General features: G+C 44.8%; 1 non-coding gene across 1 annotated transcript; it reads left to right on the forward strand.

The window, feature by feature from the left end:
• Positions 1–5336: 5336 nt before the first annotated feature.
• TRNAT-AGU lies at positions 5337–5410 on the forward strand. The gene has a single exon. It is a non-coding gene; the product is annotated as a tRNA-Thr (tRNA).

The raw sequence follows: 5410 nt of genomic DNA on the forward strand, positions 1-5410 counted from the left end.
GATATAACAACTATACCTTTTTGAAGTTGTTACAACAAGCAAATGGAAAGGACATTCTTGGGGGGGAGGGGAGAGAGGGAGGAGGGAGGGAGGTGTCGGTGATGGGCCATAATAATCATATACATTGTATATTGACAAAATAAAAATTTAATGAAAAAGAAAAAGAAATTGGAAACCTAAAATCGAAAGTTGAAAACAGTGGAAGTATTGTAAGAGAAACGGAAGAGCAGCCTGATCTCGTTTGACCGAAATAGCTCAGTCGGGAGAGCGTTAGACTGATAGACTACAAGGTCCCTGGTTCGAGCCTGCGTTTTGGCGCGGCGAGTGCTTTGGTCGACCTTAAAAGCGAGGTGCTGCCCTGTGAATCGGGAATATTGTGATGACTGTTTCGTCTGGCCACGTCCATGCACGTTTCACCTAGCAGGATAACGTTAGCGTATGTTGTATCCACCTTAGCAGAAACAATAGCTTCACTGCATAATAAATTTGTAATTCAATAACTCTTTATTAGTAGTAATAAAACACACTTGTTTTGAAATGATGTGTATGCACTAATGATTAAAAAATGTTATGGTACAAAGATGGGTGTGACACTGAAAAGGTGGTGGAACTGCGATTTGTAGTGTGCACAGCAGGAGTGCGGAGGGAATAAAGCACCACGTACCGTCTCTACCTCATGCACACTGTCGTTGTAACCCTAAAGCAGCCACAGATAAATGAGTGAGTGAGCTGTGTTCAAATAAAACTTTACATACGGACATTGCAATTTGAATTTATGGATTTCACGTGTCACGAAATACTATCCATCGTTCAATCTTTTAAAATGTAAAAACTTTCTTCAGCATGGCGCATACTAAAATTGGAATGATACAGAGATTTGCCTAACACCTACGCAAGGACGACACAAATTCATGAAGCCTTCCACTTAAATACTAAAACAACCATTTTTAGCCCCTGCTTGTAAGCAATAGTATACCCAACTAGAATAGTGGATACCATCGCAAGTGTCAGAATTTTAAGTGCAATCAGGGTTTTCAGTAGCCCTCCACGCCTGCCTGAACAGGGACTCGAACCTTTGCTCCATTGATTTATAGCTTGAACACTTACCAACAGAGCTATGCGGACTTACTGGTTCGGCAACGACACATATATTCCACTAATTCGTTTGTAGCTCTTGTAGTCTGTAAATCCCCTTTGAAATTTCAAGGCAAAGAAAATCCCATTAAAAGAGATGTAATCGCTAACTGTTAAGAATGCCCTGTTTTCCTCCCTCCTCTTTCTTTTCTTCCATCTATTTAGGCATCCAGAATGAAGGCTGTAATGTCCCGTAAACAAAACAAAACAAAAGTCACTGAGGGCATTAGTTCCTTATTCATCACTCATTTCTCTGCCTTTTCAAACTTGTGCAAGTCTAGGAACTACCTGAATCACTTCCAGTGATGGTCTCCTAAGGGTGAAAGAAGAGCTGGTGGCTCTTGCTTTCTGTAACAGATCCACGATCTAAATATTAAGTCAACTGCCTTAGAAAACCTAAAGTATTTGTAATGCAAATATCTGAAAGCAAGCCAGTGTGTCAACTAATTATAGTCAAACTAGATTTACTTACATTGCAATGAGCCCTTGAGAAATTGAAATTCTAAAGCAAAAAACCTATATACCACTACCACCCTGCTGATAACTGCTTTGCATAGAAAATTAGGACACTCTGACATTGTGAATTTCTGCAGCTTAAAGGATAAGATATCTAGTTATGAATCCAAAGGTTAAATGTTCGAGTCCCTTTCGCAGATTTCCCTTTTGACAACTACTTTAAATTTGGCCAAGTGATAGGAGCTGCAATGACTATATTGAAGGGACATGGTAAAAATCAAAGGAGATCATGCATGGAAATGCACTACCAAAACTCCAGACCATGGTATAAAAATCTGTTTTCCAGTAATCCAAACTCCAAATAAGAAAGACATGAGTGTTACCTCAACTGTAAACTGATAGAGGGGAATAGAAATTCTATAAATATTCCAAGGAAGTATCAGAATCATAATGGCAACTACAAGAAACTCAGGATTTAAGAGGTACAGGCTCACTCGTTTGTTTACAAAAAAATACACATTAATGAGCTCTTAGTCTCTCAATCCTTACTGCCCCTCTTCAGTCCTCACTATACCAATACTCCAGGGGCCCTCTTCTTCAGCCATATGAAAAATCACCAGTTCCAGAATAAGGTATCAGATGGCTTAGCATACATTTTAACTATACTGTCTCTTAGGCATCTTTATCATATTCAAAGCCAGTTCATCTCCCTTTTCTAGCCCTCGCAAAAATTCCCAATGTGCATGCATGTGCCCAGGAACCAAACAACAGGCCAAAAATCCCACTCCTTCCTCTTGTGCTTTACAGGTACCTTGGAAGTTGGCACTGCCATTTACAGAAGCCAAGTTACCGTTACCTGGTGGCCTTCCTATGTGCATTGCTCCCTCTTCCTCCACTTCAAAGTAATAGGTTTCCAATTCTATCTCCATAAATTTTCTGACTTTCCAGTCAGTCTCCTCCTCTTCATCTTTAAAGCTACTCTTGGGTTTATTCGCAGGGCCATTGTAAGGAACTCCTGTAGGTTAGGGGTCTCCCATGTGTGGCTTCCACTCTTATGCTAGAACATACTAGGCTACATAATTAGTTGTGATTAATTTTATGATAGCTTTGGCTTCCCCCACTCACAGTTCTGCACTTTAGACTCTGTTGAGCCAAGAGTAGAATTACACAGAGTAGAAAACCCCACTGAAATTGCCCAGAAGAGTTTATTCCAAAGAACATTGGCTTTTAATAGGCTTCTGTCTATAAGTTGAAAATGTGATGGTGGATGGGAGGTATTCTGAATCCAGAACAAATTTGAAAGCTGGACGCTCAAATTCAAAATCTGATCCTCTACAGCCTGAGATAAACAGACACAGGGATCCAGCATCTCCCAAGGATCTACTCAAGGAAAATAGTCTTTACTCTGTCTTCTCATCCTTTGCTTTGCTTTCCACCCACAAGTCCATAAAAATCAGCAGCTCCCACCTATAGTAGCAATGGTCAGGCTGACAGCTGCTGGCTGATCCTGCTTTTTTTGTTTGTTTGTTTACATGCAACACTGTTTCTACCACAAATGCAGGAGGAGGCTTTCCTGCAGCTCTTTTGAAGCCATCAAGACCAATGACAAAAATATGCAAAACAAACAAAGCAAAACAAAAAACCAAAAAAAACCTAAATCACAGGAGCACCCTTCATCAAAGTGCTCAGCCAGTCTATTCACAATGGAATGATCAGAAAGACACTTCCAACTCCAGGAAAGTGTTGGGAAAAACAGCCAGATTTTGCATGTGGTGGAGGGAGGGGGAGGGGAGAGAAAGGCTTTCAGCCAATTTCCTGTTGGAGTGAAGGGGTCTTCTTACCACTTCCTTAAAGGAACTGCAGGAGAAATGGGGAGATTGGACATTCAAACGCTACATGTTTTCAAAGTCACAGGCCCAAGCTGTCTTTCCTCCTGCTCGTTCTCCTCCACAGCAGCCACCTCCGTCCCTCAGCCCCTGCTGCCTACCTTTCATCAAGACCCCAGGCATTATTCTGCTCAGCCCCTCCCCCGTGCCAACGCCCCTTCCAGGTGAGGTTCACCAGCACATTATCTCGCTCACTTCTACTCAATTTCACTCTACTTTCCGGACTGGTGTTTCCCTAACCTGGCCGACCATCAGAATCACCTGGGGAGGACTTTAAATTTTAAAGCTTCTTGCCCTTCCCACCTTATTTGAACTTATTCCGGAATTGTGTGGTAGACCCAGGAATCTCTATGTTCATAAAGTTCTCAAGCCATTCCCCAGGTTTAAGCACTTCTGACATTTGCCTACAAGATTTATGTACCTTTTTCTCTCTACCTGGGGAGGTTTCTTGTGGCTGAATTTGCTACTCACCGTAACACCTTGTTAATATATTTTAAAATTTATTTAAAATAAATAAGTATAGTTTAATATATTGATATACTTTAATATGTATTTTTTCAGTGGCATCCCCAGCACCAGCTGTGTCCTCATGGGCTGGGAGGAGGCTGATCTTTGCTTCAGAGGGACTGGGGACCCGGTATGAATTATTTCTGTCTGCAGGAATATAGGGACCTCGCAGCGGCAAGAGAGGTCTGAAAGAAACCTTAGGGTAAGGCAGAAGATAAAATGACTTAGAATTACCTTAAAAGGTAATAAATAAATAAATTTAACCCGGGACTGAGTTTTCTGACAGGCCAAAATTTGGGTAAAGGCAAAACGCGTCTACTTTGAGCCTCAGTGGTGGGTAGGATTGGGGAAACCGTCCAGTCGTACGAAGGGCCTGACAGAAGGTTGAGTCGGTTCTCAGCTAGTGGCCCGACCCGTGTGTCATGCTGCTGCTGCTCTCGTCCCGCAGAAGCCTCCTTAAACAGTCACAGCGGGAGTCCCATGGGAGGCCCTCCTCTTGTCTCCGTTCTTACTCTTGGTCGTTTTCAGCACCACGTCTCAGAATTCCCGCTGCCAGTTTCGCGCCCGCCTTGTTGGGACAGAAGGTTTTGAGCAGTGATAGTCCTGCCCCTCTCCGCCCGGCTCCTGGCGGTTTCGTGTTCCCTCTCCATCCGGATCGACGCGACTATTTCCAGAGACAACTCTTGAGGTCGTCCCTCCCTTTGAAGCTCCGCGCGGCATTTCCCGCCGCGCCGGTGACGACCGGGAGCGGTGAGGACAGGGATCCCGTGGAACCGCGTGGGCAGCGCCCGCGGCGCGGGCCTCTCGCGGGGAAGGAGCGACCGACCCAGACGCCGCCGGGAAGCCCGTGGGCTGTCGCCGCCCAGCGTCGGGCGCCGGCACCGAGACGTCGAGGTAAGTCTGGTCACCAGTGGACGAGGTGGCGAGTTCGAGGCCCCCACGGTCTTGCTAGTCCCCTGGAGAAAACGGTCCACTCAGAGTATTGCTTCTCCCTCGCAGACTGCCGTGGCCAATGTCCCCATGCTCTCTAAGGGAATCCGCTCATAGCCCCTTCCCCCTCTATCTTCTTCGAATTTTTCCGTCCGCTGGAGTTTTCCGGAGGCGCTCGAGGGGCTCCCAACTAAGTACGGAGAGGTCGTGAAGAGCAAGAGAAAAGGCTGACGTGTCGGCGTTTGGGTCACAGCTGCTATTCACCGTCGGGGGCTTCTGAGCCCAGTCAACACCCGGGGGAACGAAAGTTGAAGAAAGAAATAACTTTGATTGATTGATTTTTTAATTAAAAGGGAAATTCTAAAATACACCAGAAATACAAAAATATTCTCAGATAACGGGAAATCAGAAACTCCGTGCGTGGGCTCCGTGGCTTAGTTGGCTAAAGCGCCTGTCTAGTAAACAGGAGATCCTGGGTTCGAATCCCAGCGGGGCCT

This window comes from Galeopterus variegatus, unplaced genomic scaffold (genome assembly GCF_000696425.1).
Source record: "Galeopterus variegatus unplaced genomic scaffold, G_variegatus-3.0.2 Scaffold1876, whole genome shotgun sequence".
Lineage (NCBI taxonomy): Eukaryota > Metazoa > Chordata > Mammalia > Dermoptera > Cynocephalidae > Galeopterus > Galeopterus variegatus.